General features: G+C 41.6%; 1 protein-coding gene across 2 annotated transcripts in view; it reads left to right on the forward strand.

The window, feature by feature from the left end:
• The first annotated feature begins 1504 nt into the window (after positions 1–1504).
• LOC146681688 (sodium- and chloride-dependent GABA transporter 2-like) overlaps positions 1505–18776 on the forward strand; it is a 37064-nt gene continuing 19792 nt past the window's right edge. Inside the window, exon 1 of one of the 2 annotated variants that reach the window (XM_085449678.1) lies at positions 1505–1542. The gene's annotated coding sequence lies outside the window, so the exon portion shown is untranslated. Of the gene's footprint in view, positions 1543–18634; positions 18751–18776 lie in introns of those variants that run through there. The other variant, XM_085449677.1, reaches the window with a different exon arrangement.

Consider the following 18776-nt stretch of genomic DNA (forward strand, 5'->3'; position numbering starts at 1 on the left):
GAATGAACACATGTAGTTTCAAAAGGAATTAATGGAAATAAATTTACTTGCTGACATATAGATATGCCTTCACACAGGAAAAGCTCATGAAAATCTCTAAAGGGCTTAGAAAGTAATGCCGCACCCAAATCCACTGCAGCAAGTTCACACAAGACACAGGTCACATATACAGATCAACTCAAAATCATAACTCACAAAGCATACTGCAGTCTCATTTATTAATATAAATCTATCAAATCACTCGTGATTTCAAGGAAGTTATAATGTGTCAAACAGAAGGAATTACGGCCATTTTTAGCTACAAAATGCCACAGGAAAAATATCGTTAGAGAAACCCATTTTATAAAAAAAACATGCGTTACTTAGGAATACAAAAGCCTCTTCAATTGAAATTGCACAATGAACATCATTGTGCAATTTCAAAAGGCTTTAATGGTATTAACCCTCTCAAGGCAGGCTTGCAGATTTGCAACAAGTAAAAATTAACAACCTGATTACCCCACATACATATTTTATGAGTTTTTTTTACTCAGAAGTACCACTGCAGGTAGTCTTTTGTGCATTAGCAACAAAAACTTAATTTGAGCCTGAGAGGGTTAAACATGCTTTCTGATATATCGTCTCCCCTTTGCACATGAAAAACTCACGAAAATCTTAAAGCCTGAGAAAACAGTGTGCCACTGTTTTTCCAGAACATCGAATCCAACACATACAAGACGAAGATCTATACGTCACATATACGCACCAGCGAAAAATCTTAAGGTCACAAAAAATACAGCTAACTAGCCGGTGCAGTCTCATATTTTACTATAAATCTATCAAATCATAATCACATAGCTCAAATTAAGTAGCAATCTAAAGGTCCAAAAGCGTAAATTTGCATTTAAGATTTCAAGGACGTGAAAATACCGTGCAGTGAAAGTTAACTACAAAATGCTACAGGCAAAATGTCGTTACGCAACCCTGTTTGAAAATATAAATGATGTTCCTTAGCAATACAAAAGACCCTTCCACTGACTGAAGAATGAGTGTCAATGCCTAGTTTCAAAGGGATTCATTACATTTAATTGCTGACATATTGCCACACCTTGACACATAAGAAGCTGATGAAAACCTCTAAGTCTTAGAAAACAGTGGCACACCCTAAAACCACTACATCAATTCCCATACATACATGACGCAGACGCATATGCAGATTATTTGTTCCAAGCCTTCTTCCCCCACAGTGACTGCTTCTCATCTGCTGCTCCACCTCCTGCACCTACACCTGTGATGTCCTCAGTATCCTCAGTGTACCGGAGGACAGGATGAGAGTTTAACTGTGAACTGGGAGCCTGCAAAACTCATATGGTGTTTCTACGTTTTGTGGCTCTTTATTCAGATTAATTGCTCAGGACAACGACAAACAGCAGAGGTCTAGTGCACCTGAATGATAGAAGCTCCGCCCACTTGATCCCTGAGTATATTTTGTCGCTCTCAGGCTGCTTTTTACAGTTCAGCACCTGGCAAGACTACAGAGAGACGCGTGTCAAGTTACAACCGGTAGGTACAAGACATTTATTCTCCTGTGCAGGTGTATCTGTGTGTGTGTGACTACATAGTTTCACTTGGAATAAATGATACTCTGATTTTGAAGCATTTTAAATATTGTGTTAGTTTTAGTCATGTTTTAAGGCACATCTCTAAGTCTTTGCGTATATCATATTTTAAAAAATTAGATGCAGAATAATTTAAAATGATGTTTAACGTGTGTTGAAAATTTGTTTGATTTAATCTCAGGTGAAGCAAGGATATTAAACCTAATATTTCCATTTCCATTTCCTTGTGATATGTAAAAGAAACAGTGCAGCCTTATGAAAAGAAAAAAAGCTGAGTCATTCTCAGCACAAAGGCATGCTTTGCATACCCCGTCTCTGTCTTATAACTTTGGATCACATGTCCTGATGTGGCTTTATACTAAAAGTGTTCATGAAAAAGTCTTTCATGGAGTGGCCACATGTAAAGCAGGTTGGTTTACACACATGCTTCCAGCACTCGGATTTTTCATGCTTCTTTTGTTGACGGCTTCCGTCTGCTGCTCAACCACAATCCCCACGCCCACATGACACAGCAAAATATCCAATTATAAGGTGTCAGATTCCCAGCAACAGTAATGTGATGGAATTATACAAAATCAGCACCTGAAGTTTGACGCAGATACAAAGAAACATCTTTGAAAAGAGGTTTGAGGGATTTTGATGCTATGCTAGTTAGCATGTTGTTTTTAACTCTGTGCTTTAACAAAGTTAAGCAGCTTAGCCATGCAAAGGGGTTTTAACACCTATAACTGATCTGTCTAACATCCATGTCACTGAGGTCTCACACTTCAGCATGTTAATGTTAAAAATTAACCCTCACCACCAGCCTCCCTCCCATAAAAAAGAAAGAAACAGCTGTTTCCACAATATTCAGCTTATTTGTATCTATCTAGGAGTCGGTTAACAACAGCAACAACATGCTATTGTTTTTCTGTTCAAACACTGCCATAAATGGCATGGCCACCTGCGTGGTCTATACATCAGTCTATAGAAGCACATCTCTGTGTGCTTCTATAGACTGATGTCATTTGCGTTAAAGTGTGTATGTTATTTGCAGCCCCTATTTAGCTGGATGGATTTTATAAAGCCTGCCAAAGGTGACCACAAGCCTTTCTTGTGATCCTACCACAGTGCTGAGGCAGCTACTTGGATTTGGCACATGTGGTTTTCTGTCATCACCATTTGGAACTTTGGCTTGCATTAAGTCCTTTTGATGTGTTGTTGGCAAGAAAATTAAAAAGAATAACTGAAACCAGTAATGCGGGTTGAGTCCAACCCACCCACCCACCCTGAACTGCATCAAACAATGGCCAAGATCCCCGTGGTTCAACTGGATGTCAATGACAGGAGGACAACACTGATGCTGTTACGTGTTTACGAACCTTGGCTCTGTTAAGAGTGACTTCTGTAACTAAAGGGAGGCTGTTATGCGTTGTTCTTAATCATGTCCCATCACAGAAATGTGGAAAATTTCAAACATGTCTAATATTGTGTAATATAGGTAGCTTTTTATTAGCATGTTAGTTTTTCATTTTGTCAATCGCGCCAATGAAGTGTGCTTGCCCAGTGTTTGCAACCATATGCTTTATTACAAGTAGTTGTAACAACCAACTGGTCACAAAGAGGCTGGTCATGCAACACCCTCCCAACCTCTGTGCAAACACTTTCTATTGTACGGTCCACATAGGAGGCAATCTGTCACCAAACAAAGCAACTCGACCTGAACGCACTCCCAGCCAGACATTGTCATATAATTGCCATCTTATTTATAAACCCAGACAGATTTCTAACACAGTGCAATTAGTCTGAGTCAGTCTGCACTGATAAGCACAACTCACGCGTCTTGGCTATAGGGCACTCAACTCAACTGCCTGCCAGCTGGTTGCATTCGGACTTTAATCTTATATAAAATAATATTTTACAGTTAAATTGTCCTGCATCAACTACATCACTATTTGTGGGGAAATTCTGGTTTCTGTTTCGAACTTTAGATATAACTACGTTCATCCAGATTTCTGAAATCTGTAAGTAGTTAATGTGAATTACTGTTTATGCAGATGGTAGCAGAATTGCAATTTTTGCTGATTTATCACAGTTAATTGCAGTATTATCACAAACAGATTGCAACCATCAACTTGAACCCTTTCAATTTCACACCAGTAGCAGACTGGCTCTACCTTATTGCCATTTTCCTTGCCATCTTTGAAAGAACCACTTGAAAGACAACGAGAATACAAGTTCATTGCATTCAGTGTCAGTAATTTTGGTCGTGCTGTGACCTCCGACCACTGTTTTCCTGACTATAGCATTAGGTTGTTGCGCCACATTCCCTCATGTGGCACTAAAGGGAACTATAGCTGCAACTATGATTTTAACCATCTCACGTCAGATCAACAACTTGCTCTAACAAACAAAATCAGCATGGCAATTGTCCCAAATGTTTCTGTCCAAACGCCTCCTCGCTCTGCCCTGTTTTCCTGTACTCTGGTTGGTCAGAGACTTAAAGGGCCTCTTCACAAACTTCCCAGTGCAGCAGTGTGGCACTCCAAACCCCTTGACCAAGGTGCTTAACCTCAATTAAGTCTCTTTGCGTCCAGGCGTATAAAACGGTCGTCGATGGAATTCAAACCCCTCGCCAAGTCAGCAAAGAAAAGAGTAATAAAATAATAAAAAATCAGGTTGCAATGGAAGCAATGGCCTGTGATGATATAATTACTTCGCTGGTACCCTGCAACTTTTCATGTGCACAATAGCGAAGACATGTCGGGTGCAAGTCACCAGGAATTAATCAAGCTATTAATTTTTTGCAGGCTTTAAATAGCAGCCTCCATCCAGTCAATTCATGAACCTGCCGCCAAAGTTAGATCCCCACAGAGTTTTCTTCATATCTTTAATTCTTCACAGGGATGGAAAATCCGGGCCTTTTCATTTGCTGTCAGTGGTGTCAGAAGGGGGGCTTATTATTTGATGTTTTGAGATAATCCATCGCTACATTCCTCTCTGGGGCAAACTCGGTCCAGAGTGTGAAGGTCTGGCAGCCTCAGCCAGATTAGATGGATTAATTACTCTATAGCTGACTTGGTGGCTGAAGGCTTTGCTTCCACACTCACATCTATCCTCCTTTTGCAAAGGAAAAATAAACAATAACCCATTACCTTCAAACTAGTTCAGCTGTATCACATGTTATCCAGGCATCTTGTATAAAGTGTAATGTATGATGTAGTGGCTACTCTGTCTTTGCTCCCTCAGTGTTGCATTTAGTTTCCTGGATGTCACACTGGCAAACCAAAGTGTTAAAATATTCAGTTTACACATAAAGCCTACTGTTCTGGATGCTTGAGGCCATTTAAAGTAAATAAGTCATTATGAGTCCAACATCCTGACTTATAAAAGTCCCATGATATGATCATTTAGCCCCTGGTTTCAGGCTCAGTGCACAACAGGAATCCGGGTTTGTTTAGCTCTCCTAGATTTCCCTGCGAGCCCAGTTCATCCCAGGCAAAGGGCTGGATGGGGGAAAGAGAGACAGGGTCGTACTCAGTTCTCTGTAAAATTATCCACACGAACAGCGAATTAATTAATCAAGTACCATTAAGGCGCTACCTCGAAGGCTTAGTGAGACTTCACATCTGCAAAACAGGTAAGCACAGCACGAGGAGGAAGTGATGTTTGCCTGAGAATCATATGTCAAAATTATTTTGGAAAGTCATTAACAAATGAATTTATCAACCTTTTTAGCAAATAACTGCTTTTAACTAGATGGCTTTATCTTGCTGAGGGCTTATTTGACTATTTGGGATATCATAGGTGTAGGTGTTCCCCTGCTGCTATTCAACTATTCTGGGGCTACATGCAACACTTTGAATTGTTTTTCTGGATAAAATGTCTGAAAATGTGGGCCACAATCCTCAGTTTTAGATGAAGCACACTCTCTCAGATCTGACTAAGGTTTGCAAATTAATGTCTAATTTTTACACAGTGGACTCAGTCTGAGTCAGTCTGCAGTAATGAGCACAACTTGCATCTCTTGGCAATAAGTCAACTGGTTGCCAACATGTGTTGTGTTTATACTCCCGTATAACTAGGAAATGCCTGTGTTATTTTGCTGGTATCTGTTCTGTAGCAACTACACCACTGTTCATGGAGAAATGTCAGATTTCTGCTTCAAATCTATGAGATTCTGGCTGGAATCTCAATGTCAAAAGTTAATGTGAATTTTTGTGTATGCGGGTGTCAACAGATGGCAACAGATTTGCAGTTTTGGAACTAATTGCCAATTTGACCCCGTCTGAAACTAATAGCTGACTGATAGCCAACTGCCTCTGTCAAGATGCACCAAAGTCCCTTTGAAGGCAGGAATTCACTGAGTGGTTACAGACCTGGTCCTCGTCTTTGACGTAGCCATTTCAGAGGCGACAAGATCAGAAGTCCATTGCACAAGTTAGTAATAATTTTGTCTCCAACCACTATTTCCCCCAACTTTACTGTAGCATTGACTGACTGCACAAATGTTCTTGTTTACTGTAGACGTTAAATAAAATGGTTAATTTAATCTAAAGGCTAATTAACTGTAAGTAAGTACTGCGGAAACCTCTGGTTCTAACGTTGTCTTGTTATTCCTAGCAATGATTCTTAAAATGTTAGCTGAAGAGAAATTGTTTGCATTTGAACCTCACAAAAACACCAAAATATATAAAAAATATTTCCAGAAGCAGTTATTTAAATCCAAGAGGCTCTTGATTACATATTTTCTGTCAGTGGAGTGTTGCTGCCACTGGTAGAGCAGAGCCATTTCTGCATTGTTGCTTTTTTAAAGCCAGACCACATTTCAGCAGGTTTGAGAAAGAAGGTCAGACGGTATTATGAAGCAGAAGCTGGGATAATTTACATAAGAAGAAAAACAATATGGAAAAAATCTGCAGGTTGCATATGTTAAATCAGCTATAATAGCCACTGCTGTCAGTGATCCCAACTCTGGGCCCAATTGTTTTGTGCTGCTGTATTCGCACAACTGTCCTCTCAGACAAGAAACTCTCAGGAGACGGATACCCTCTCTACTTTTAAGGTTGGGCTTAAAACGTTCTTTTTTGATAAAGCTTATAGTTAGGGTTGGATCAGGTGATCAGTTTTTTTAATCCTGTTCTTGGCAGCTTTTGCAAATACATTAATACAATGTCTAAGGCAGGACAGGCGGGGAAAAAAAGGGGGGGAGCAAAGAAAAGCAAAATGTATTGCCAAGTGCACCTGTGAGAAAACAAACATACAACAACTCAATTGCAAACATTCAAAAATGCATACATATGTTACATAAATCAACAGTCTCCTTGTGGTGCATGTGAGAGAGAGAGTGTGGAGTGTTTGTATGTGTGTGTCTTTATCACGAAATGCACTTGAAAATAAGGTTGGGAAGACACAATAACGCCCCCTAGGAGCCAGAGGCAGGTGGAATAGGATCTGGGAAAACCGGGCCATCCACAGCCCCCAAGAGTACTAATGACCTAAGACCACTACTCTCTGTGATGCCTGTGCACCCATCTCAGCAGAAGAAGGAGGGAGGCCCTAGATGGGGTGCCCACGTCCAAGGGGTGGGCGTCCCAGAGGACCCCAGGTGATGGGCAACCAGCCCCGCTATAGGCCTGCCACCCTGGTAAAAGCCAAGATCATGGTCCCAGGGCTCCAGGCGCCCAAAAACTGCCCGGTGCCCAGCATAGCCACACCCCGTCAACATGGAAGAGGTAAAGCCACCCTGGACCACCAAAGGACTGGGTCAACAACCACGCCAGAACATCCAGCCACGCACCCCAGTACCAACAAGTACCTGCATTCCACTGAGGGGGTAGCAGCACCCAGCGGGGAGTAGTGGGGAGGAACACCACCTAACACCAGTCATCCACTCAAGTGCAACAGACACACACAGCAAAGTGACAAGAAACACTGGCCTGGATCTGGGACAAGCTGCACCTAGCAACGGATACTCCCTCACCTGGACACCCCACCCAATGAGCCTGTGGGCAACAAGGAGCACCCAAGGCGCAGACTAGACTTCCCAGCTTCATGATTCATCAATTTTAAATAATAGCTTATACATTTTTGTATTGCAGATATTTAATAATTTTGTTATCCAGTATATTTCCAGACTCAGTTGATTGTGACTGAATTTTTCCTGTATGCATGATTTAAGTTGCTGATATTCAAAAGATGTGTTGTTGCTGATTCCTGCCTTGTATAACTTGCTTTAGGTTTTTTGTCCCTTTTAAATGCCATGATTAAAAATTTAGTATTTCCTTTTTCTGACAAATATCTGGAAGCGTTCAAATTTGGCCATGATAGGTCTGGGTCTGTTGATTTCCCAAACGATGGACACAATGGAAGCAGATGATTTTAATTCCATCCTCTGGGAGTTTCAAGTGGACGCAGTGCTCCAGGACAGATTTCAAAACACAGACTGGAATATGTTCACCCACACAGACCTGGACCAGTACGCCTCATCTGTACTGGATTACATCTCCAAAACCACAGACAGTGTCACCACCCAGAAACGGATCACCATGTACCCCAACCAGAAGCCTTGGATGAACCGGGATGTTCGTCTCCTCCTGAAGGCCCGCAACACCGCCTTTAGGTCAGGAGATGCACACGCCTACAGTACAGCCAGGGCTAATCTAAAGAAGGGCATCAAAAAAGCCAAACACCATTACAAAAAGAAGGTAGAAGAACACTTCTCTAACTCCAACCCCCGACGCATGTGGCAAGGACTCCAGACCATTACAGACTACAGGACCACCAAACCCTCCCCCGCATCCTCTGATGTCTCCTTCCTCAACGAGCTCAACAACTTTTATGCTCGTTTTGAGTGAGGGAACCCCACAACCACAACCAAAGCAGACATGACACCAGACCACCAACCTCTGACTCTCTCCCCCACCGATGTAGGAGCAGTGCTGAGCAGGATCAATGTCCACAAGGGTGCAGGTCCTGATGGCATCCCCGGGTGTGTTCTCAGAGCGTGTTCTGGGGAGCTTGCAGGAGTGCTGACAGACATATTCAACCTGTCCTTGGCCCACGCTGTGGTACCGGCCTGATTCAAATCCACCTCCATCGTCCCGATACCCAAAAACTCCAACCCATCTAGCCTCAATGACTACCGCCCAGTAGCACTCACCCCCATCATCACTAAGTGCTTAGAGCAGCTGGTCCTAGCACACTTCAAATCCTGTCTCCCCCCCACCCTGGACCCCCACCAATTCGCATACCGCCAGAACAGGAGCACAGAGGATGCAGTCTCCATCGCACTGCACTCTGTCCTCTCACACCTGGACAACAACAACACCTACGCCAGAATGCTGTTTATAGACTTCAGTTCAGCATTCAATACAATCCACCCCTCACAACTCATCAGGAAACTGACAGACCTGGGCATCAGTTCCCTCATCTGCAAATGGTTACTGGACTTCCTGACCAACCGCCCCCAACACGTCCGGCTGGATAACTGCTGCTCATCTACAATCAAGATGAACACCGGTGTACCACAAGGCTGTGTGATGAGCCCTTTCCTCTACTCCCTCTTCACCCACGACTGCAGACCTGCTGATGGTTCCAACACCATCATTAAGTTTGCAGATGACACCACGGTGATTGGCCTCATCAGTGACAACGATGAGGCCGCCTACAGGGAGGAGGTGGTTCGTCTGGCTGAGTGGTGCGACAGAAACAACCTGCTGCTTAACACCGAGAAGACCAAGGAGCTCATCGTGGACTACAGGAGGAATGCTGACCCACATCCACCCATCCACATTAAGGGGACGGCTGTGGAGCGTGTGAGCAGCTTCAAGTTCCTGGGAGTCCACATCTCCGAGGATCTCACCTGGACGACCAACTGCTCCAAGCTGGTCAAGAAGGCTCACCAGCGCCTCTTCTTCTTGAGGACTCTGAGGAAGAACCACCTGTCCTCAGACATCCTGGTGAACTTCTATCGTTGCACCATCGAGAGCATCCTGACCAACTGTATAACAGTCTGGTACGGGAACTGCTCTGCCTCGGACCGGAAGGCGTTGCAGAGGGTCGTGAAAACTGCGCAGCGCAGCGCCGGAGCACCACTTCCTGCCATGAAAGACATCTACAGGAAGCGGTGTCTGAAAAGGGCTGGGAAAATCATCAAAGACCCCAGTCACCCATCACATGGACTCTTCACCCTCCTGCCCTCTGGGAGGCGCTACAGGAGCCTCCGGACTAAGACCACCGGGTACCGGAACAGCTTCTTCCCCACAGCTGTCAGACTCCTAAACTCTGCCTCCTGACATCTGACCCACGTTAAACTCATGGACTGAACATACACACACACACAATGGACAACCGTACCCTCAAACACACAATAATAACATGGACTGAACCACCACTCACAACCACTAGCACTTTATATAGCCTCTGTAGGAATTATATCTCACTTATCTTAACTGCACTACTGTATAGCTCTGTGTAAATAATCATTCTGTACATTCGATCATTTTTAACCCTACAACTGTTTACAACTTGCACAGTTCCCATTTCTGTATAGCTGTATATCTCAGATTTCTGTAAAGTTATTTATTTCATATTCTGTATAGTTTTTCATATTTATATCCTGTTCATAGCCTGTACATAGCTTGTACTCACTACAGCCTGTACATACTTATAGTTATAGAATATTCACAACATACTTCATACCGTGTACATTATAACATACCATAATAGACCCATTTCTGTAATATACTCACATATCTATATTATTGCTAATATATATTGTAATATATCTATATCACTAAAGCACTTCTGGATGGATGCAAACTGCATTTCGTTGCCCTGTACCTGTGCATGTGCAATGACAATAAAGTTGAATTCTATTCTATTCTATCTGGGTGAAGTGACTCATAAGGATCTTCTTCTGCCTTTGCTGGTATTCCTTAAAGCACCAAGTTCTCCCTCATGCTGCGGGCCTGGAGCTTGATGACAGCTTCCTTGAGTTTTTCGTTTGCTTCTGAGAGTCGGGTCCCTCATTGAGGGATTTTCATTGACTCTTTGAGGGTGGCGTTTTGAGCGTGTTTCCAACTGCTGCTAGCTGAACTCAATAGACTCATGCAGATCCTGAAAATCTTTATGCAGGATTTCCAGGAGGGACAGGCGTGCGTCAAAACTGGACTATTTTTTTTATCTATGGACACCAAAATGTCAACTATGTCACTGTTTTGTGGAGAAGCTGGCTCCAGTGAGTCTTTGAGGTGGCTTAATTTCGAGGACGGCTTTCCTTTGCTGCTGGAGGGAATCGGCGCCTTGTTATCTGGTTTCCCCATAACAACATGCTCAAAACACTCGTCAATATACTGCTGCAAACTGTCCAGGTCTTCTTTGCGATCCTCCGGAGTGGTAAAGTTGGTTAGAATGTGAGCATAGCTCTTCTCACTTACCTGACTCACTTATCTGTGACCCTTGCTTAGTTATACTGCAGTAGACCTAGATTACTGGGGACTTACCATGAAGGACTGAGTGTTTCTTCCTCTGTCAGCTCTTTTCACTTAGTATGAGTTTATACACCACTCGCCATTTAATCATTAGTTATTCTCAAACGGGCTCTCTTCTGCAGCCATGTGCTGTCTCTGGTCACAGCAGATGGTTGCCCCCATATGAGCTTGGTTCTGACAGAAGTTTCTTTCTGTTACAAGAGATGTTTTCCTTCCTGCTGTCACCAAGTGCTTGCTCATATAGGTCTGTCTGACTGTTGGGATTTCTCTAGTTTGTTGGGTCATCACCTTACAATATAAACCGCCTTATGGTGACTGTTGTTGGGATTTGACGCTATATAAATAATTTGATTCTTAGAGGGAACTACTTTAAGCGCTTAGAAATCTCCAGGAACAATTATGAGCACCAAATAATCCAGCCCACCACCAACCTCAGAGGAACCCACTATAGTGTAGACATAAGGCCATATGTTACACTCAAATGATCCCTCTTTTATGAGGTGTGTTTTTAACACAGGTTAAAGAGGAAAGGGTATCAGCCACAGGAATGCTTACCTATTTAAAACATGGGGGAGCAGAAGATCTCGACCGCATCGAGTCCTTGAAAATTCCACTTTGACAGGGTTCAAATGAGGCGAGATCACCGTTTTAACTTCTTCCACTGTGAGTGACCTGAAGGTTAAAGCGTTTGTTAACGCGTCAGACTGGAATGCCTCGGAAAAATAGAATCACTCTCAAAAAAAAAGAATTACACTCACCTTTCTGGTCTGCTAGCTGGAAGACTGTAATCACATAGATGGACTTGTGTTGTAAAACATTCGGATTAAGAAAATGGATCAGTTACAAAGAAATTCTGTCAAGAAAAACCTCATTATTTTAACTAAATTTGGTTTATTAAATGTTTTGTAAGCTGTCAAAGTCAATCTGCATTGGTTTTATTTATGGAAGCAAGTGATTATATCTCGACTTTATTTGACCAATCAAGAGGCACAGTAGAGATGGTGCTATTCATGTCTGCAGGCAGGAAGTGTTCAGTATATATATACATTATAATATTATATATGAGATTTTATTTTTGATTTTGTGTAGCTTGTATCTACCTTTAGCCAAGGCTTTGTGAACATTAATCCTTTATCAGATCTACCAAAAATCCAATCTTAACCCTATTACATTACAAACATACAGCAAACTTAATAAGCTGTATTTATACCAACCATTTATAATAACCTAATTCAAGAGTTCTTCTAGAGTATGTTTGTAACTGTTTCTCTGAGCCAATGATGATCACACATAGTGTATTTGTACATCACCATGTGACCGACACCGTAATTTAGCTCCAGTGAATGAGCAGTCAGATATTAGTCAGATACCTGTATAGGGCACCTTTTGCAGGCACTACGTCAGCAGTGACTACAGCTGGGAAGCCCAGCGAATCTGACACCTTACATTATCAAAGGATCTCTGTTTACACTCACAATATGCGCATCAGTTACACACCCAACACAAACGTACCTGAAACTTCAATACCCATAATTCTTTTGTATTTGCCTGCCATGCAGTCCAAGTTTTGTTATTTGTCTTCTGTCAGTGTACGGGACATTTCCAGGCTGCAAGCTTTTCACACAGAGGTGTTTATTTGTGCTTTGCATGGAACTGTTGTGAGAAAAAAATCATCCTAAAATATTACTTTTTTCTTTCAGTCAATGCTCCCACTCACACCAGTTTAGGTATCTTTAATACCAGTAGCTACCTCTTTATATCTTTAACTTTTAGTTTTACATATCTAACACTGGCCCTGAATTAGGTCCCAAAATGTTTTAATTATTTTTTTAGTTGCTGTTTTTGTTGTTTTTGAAGTTGTTACCTGTGCTGCATGCGTGTAATATGAGCAACCACTTTACAGTACTTGTGAGTAACGTGAGCAACTGTCTCACTGTAATTATGATTGCATGTGTTTTGGACAGTTACCAGGTTTATATGAGTGCTCGGATTGTGTTCATAGGAAGGGCTCAAAGCAGACGGACCCGATAATCAAATTGTGTAATGTGAGCAACTACTTTCCTGTAAAGCCCAGGCTTGTGATGCGCATACACACACACTAACACACATACACACAAAGTGGCTGTGTATGGGTTCACTCTGACTGTGTTTAGTGGAAGGGCTCTAATCAGATGCCCCACAGTCACGATGAATCTGTGAATTTTTCATCCTTTCTTTAATCAGCCTTTTAAAAAAGCCTGGAAGTAAGCTGCAAGAGTTTCACAACGCCTACCACTGTACACTATATCAGTGACCTAGTGCCCTGGATACAAGACAGCAATAAAATGAGCTATAAAGCATTTAGAGCACAGCTATGCCTGTATGAGTTGCATACCTGGGCTCCACATTCTCAGAGGCCACAGGTTTGCCGGTGACTGTATTGAAGGACCCTTAACTCTGGGCTTTTATTTGTCCCCTTGGACGCAAAGAATCTGGAGGCTGTGTGAGGGGTGCAAGCATGTAGTTAAGGATTTTCTACATTGTGTATGATTGCCATGCTTTTTTTACCACTTCCTAACTCTTGACCTTTGACTTTGCAATTTTCTTCAGGGAATTTCTTTAACTAATGAGGGAGACTGAAGTAAACTGTCAGTGCATTATTGTGCTTTTTATGTTTTACTTTTTATAATTGTAGCTGAAAACACAGTGATTCTGAAACGGGGTTAAATGTTTGAGTAAGAACTTTATTAGGTGCACCTTGCTTGTACTTTATTGGACTGTCTGTTCCTTCAGAACAGCCTTAACTCCTCATGGCATAGATTCAACAAGCTGCTGGAATCATTCCTCAGGGATTTTGGCCCATTTTGGTATCATAGCATCACACTATCATGATGCAGTTTTCTCAGCTGCACATCCGTGATGTGAATCTCTAGTTCTACAACATCCCAGAGGTGTTTTATTTGATTTAAATCTGGTGTCTGTGGAGGCTGTTTGAGTACAGAGAACTCATTGTCATTTTCAACAAACCAGTTTGAAATGATCGGAGCTTTGCAATAAGGTGTTTCTCTTGCTGGAAGCAGCCATCAGAAGATGGGTATACTGTGGTCATAATGGGATGAACATGGTCAGGAACAAGCAAGGTAGGCTGTGGCATTTTTAAAATGCTCACTTGGTACAGAGGGGCCAAGAAAATATCTCCACACCATTACACCACCAGCAGCCTGAACTGTTAATACAAGGCAGGATGGATCCATGTTTCATGTTGTTCACACTCTATCATCCAAATGTTGCAGCAGAAATGAAATATCATCAGAATCTGTTGCCCAATTTTGGTGAGCCCACTTAAGCTGTTGCCTCAGTTTCTTGTTCTCAGTGACCCAGTGTGGTTTTTGCTGCGGTGGCTGGGCAGATGGCACATTATGATGCTCTTCTCCATACAGTGCTTGTAACGACAGGTAATTTGAGTCCTATCTGCTCAAAGCTGTCCGCACATGTACCTCTGACCTCCAGCATTTTCACCCAGAGAACTGCACTCCCTGAATGTTTCCTCTTTTTGACCATTTTATAAAAACTCTGGAGTTGTTTGTGTGGGAAAATACCAGCAGATCAGCAGTTTCCAAATTACTCAGACCAGCCCCCCTGGCACCAACAACCACGCCACATTCGAAGACACTTAAATCACCTTTTTTCTCCATTCTGATGCTCAGGTTGAACTTCAGCACGTCTAGATGCCAAATTTCACTGATTTGCTGCAGTGTGATTGTCTGATCAGATATTTGCATTAACGAGTGACTGAACATGTGTACCTAACAAAGTGAGTGTAGCTGTATTTAGACAGCTTTATTTGGTTCATGTGGACAGTAGAGAACAGAAGACCTTCATATGTGTCTACTACTGTCTAATGATTAACCTTTATCAACATAATCATACAATTCCACAAGACGTAAACAAGATAAGATGTCCTGTTCTTGCCCTTAAATAACCTGGATTATTGCATTCAACAGCAACACTGGGAACAAAAAAAATGTGATGACTCAAACAACACATTTGTTACTGTTGTTGCACGTTACTAGGTGACTCTGTTATCTTGATCTGTTTTGAAATGCGTACATTTTTTTACTCCCACTTCAGAGTAAACCAAGCAGTGACTGTTCAGTAAACGTAAACTCTGTTTGCTAATCTGACCTTTAAAACACATATAATCTAAACCTTTGAAAAGTACACAGTCATGATCATTATGGCCACTCTAAAAGGTCTATGGATGTGATGTAGTCAGTTTGAAATGTAGTCTTCATATCTTGTGGTACGTTGATTGCATTCAGTCAAAATCACCTTGTATTCATTACGGCGTTCTATATTTGCAGTAATTAGTTAGTATAGGCTGTCTCATCACAACTCCCAGTGTTGTAATAGGTATGCAGCATAATGGAGTCTTTCGTATTTCTACAAATTGGTAGAAAGTTTGTTAAGATTTGCCCGAGCTCAGTCAGGCTTTACATCAGGTAATGGAGAAGAATCCAGTCGTTCCACCATAATACGCAGAAACCCCCTTTAAAAGACCTGAAACAGACTTCTCCCCGTCAGCTGATTGAATCAGCTGATCTGACTTCCAGCAGATCCTTTCCCTGACTGACCGATGTTTGCTTTCATCAACGCTGCAACACTTCACAAGTTCCAGATGCAACTCTCTACTTTATTTCATCTCTTGGAAAAATTTCCTTTCAGCAAATGTCAAATTATTATATTGAGCTTGCACTCCTAAATTTATTCTTCAAACTCAATAAATATGAAGCAATAGTTTGGGGTAAAATGTAACTGAAATATATCAAATCAAAGGTGTATACGTTCAAATAATTCATCCTTAAGGCAAATGCTTGGTTTAAACTTAATATATACCAGTCAAGTAAATTCTATTTGACCAGATTTCATTAAATTATTACTTATGTTACAGAATTCCAGGGAAAATTCATAGCTAATTAAGTTACATACATCAAGTTAAAATCTTTTTGTCTCATCTGATTATTCTGCTTTTTTTAAATTACCCTCCTTTCTCAGGGATGGTGTTATCTGTCTTCATTTTCATCTTATTGACTTTCTCTTTGGTTCATAAAAGTGTCTGTATAAAAGTCCAGTGGCACTACTGTTTATTGTTCATAGTTCAGTCCCTAATTCACATCTTATTGTAGTCCATAGTTTTTAAACTTAAAGATGTGCGTATGTCCTCCATTTATAATATCCACCAATTCTGCATATGATTTATACACCTTGTGTAACCTAATATGTCTCAGGAGGCAAATGTTATTCTTTTGAATGAAAAAGCAAAAAAGACAGATATTTTTTCTAAGTGAGGCTATATTTGTTCAGCTGAGTGAGCAGTGAGCCAGTGATGCAGCCAATTAAATGTGCTGACAGCTACTTCAGGTACCCTACACTGTTAGGGTTAGTTTAAATTTTGACATCCAAATTCTGAATAAATTGAACTGCTTAGAAAATCCGACTGCACTCAGACTGCTAGAATGAAGTTGCTTAAAAATGCGATGGTGGACATTGTTGACTGCAGAAAGTATGTAATCGATGCTTCACCCCATGTGTTCTCATTCTTTTGCTTAGTAGACATGTACAGCAGATTGAAAAATACCACCTCATGAACAAGAATAGAGAATTTTAAAAGAATCAAGCTAATCAGTCACAACAGTAAAATGGCCTGTATTTGTATAGCGCTTTACTAGTCCCTAAGGACCCCAAAGCGCTTTACACATCCAGTCATCCATCCATTCACACACACATTCACACACTGGTGATGGCAAGCTACATTGTAGCCCCAGCCACCCTGGGGTGCACTGACAGAGGCGAGGCAACGGGTGAAGTGTCTTGCCCAAGGACACAACGACCGAGACTGTCCAAGCCGGGGCTCGAACTGGCAACCGTCCAATTACAAGGCGAACTCCCAACTCTTGAGCCACGATCGCCCACAGTGAAATGAATGAGTCCTGTCTACTCCATCCACTGTAACTCTAGCCTTTATTAAGCCCTTCAGGTTCTCTGAGGTCTAATTAATTATTGATAATCCAAAGACTGGCAATACGGCAACGCCCAAAATGAGGACATCGTGAATGCAGACTGACCGTTTACACTGCAACCCTCACTTTGTTTATTTAAATATAGCTAATTATATTAGCTAAGTTGGAATACTCAAAGTTTCCTTTTGTGCTTCTCTAATTGTTGAAAGTCTAAAACATATTCATATAGTAGAAAGTTAGTTTAGTTAGGTTAGTTTAACTTTGTGTATAGTATTCATATCAAGAAAACAAGAGCAAAGAAAAGCCTAAGTACTATCCCTGAATATTACAGTCCATGTGATATATGAAGGCAACATAACAATAATTTTACATTTGGCACACTATGCACATACTACACCTTTACAGGAGCAGGTAGAAGTTGAACACTTAGCAAGGTCTACTCTTTTTTTCATAAAAAAGGAGAAACCTAAGGAAGTTATAGAATAGGATGGAAAACACAGCCTCGACTGACACTGACTGTTTTCAAGAACAAACACTCACTGAACATCCCAGTGTTACCTGTGCTTCTTCCTCTTTTGGCCGCTCGCTTTAGAGGTTCTCACAGTGGTTGCTCCATCCCACCCTAACCCTAGCATCCTCCTCTGTCACACCAACCGTCTACATGTCCTCCCTCTGTGTTCTTCCTCTTTCTCTCCTCTATCAAAAGAGGTAATACAACTGATGAACCTTTCCTCTTTAAAAAATTCAGCCAGCTCTAATTATGACATCACTTAGGTAGGAATCTCCCTAAGCCCTACTGTGAGCGACAGCAAGTAGTACAGCGCGAGATAAGGGTGTGGCAGATGATAGATGTGGTGAAATCAGTGCATTGCCAGAAACCCTCATTGCTGCTATTTCAGCTTATGCCATCACACAGAATGCAAATTTCATCAAGGAAAGAAAAAGCAGCTACAGTGTGGAAGGATGTGGATAATAGCCGCTCATTTGACTAGTTTTGGTGCTGTTATCATTATTATGAATTGCATAACCCATTCTTATGCATCACTCAAATATTATGGATAAATAAAACTAAGTGACTTCTAAGGGTGATCACATCTAAATTTGAGGTGGGTGGCAGCAAAATGAAAGCCTGACATAATGAAGACACAATCACTACTATATGTTAAATAGCTTAATAAATGTTAGCTTTTTTAATGGCCTACAAGCAACACTACTAAGGATGTAACAGCAGGAAAGACCAGTTTTCTGACTGATACAGGTAGCAAAAGAACATAGTGGGAAACAGGTTTCTGAGAAACGACCTAACATGACTCATATTCATCAGAAAATAACCCAAAATACTTGGAGGAAAGAGCGGGTTTAGTACACGCGATAGATTCTTAAGGTTGATAAGGAAGTGGAGAGCAGGTACCCAATAACAGTGTTGTAAGTCTTTTGTTGTTCAACGCTAAATTACACTACTCATTACCCATGATGCTTTGTGTTTCATTTTGTAACCTGCATCTTGCGGGTTAACATCCCCTCGCCACACCAGACCCAAACATAGTGCCTGTATAAATTTGGATTGAGACGCTGCACCGGCCAGCAGTCTCTCACACAGCAGCTCGTGCCCGGAACAAACCATTTCCCTGCCGGTATACAGGGGTGGTCGCGGTATTAAGAAGTACTGGAAACGTAGAGGTAGGCAATATCACCGTGAATTCTCT

Source organism: Copadichromis virginalis, linkage group LG23 (assembly GCF_057382275.1).
Source record: "Copadichromis virginalis isolate Kocher_CV1m ecotype Utaka linkage group LG23, C_Virginalis_male_GT1.1, whole genome shotgun sequence".
Taxonomy (NCBI): domain Eukaryota; kingdom Metazoa; phylum Chordata; class Actinopteri; order Cichliformes; family Cichlidae; genus Copadichromis; species Copadichromis virginalis.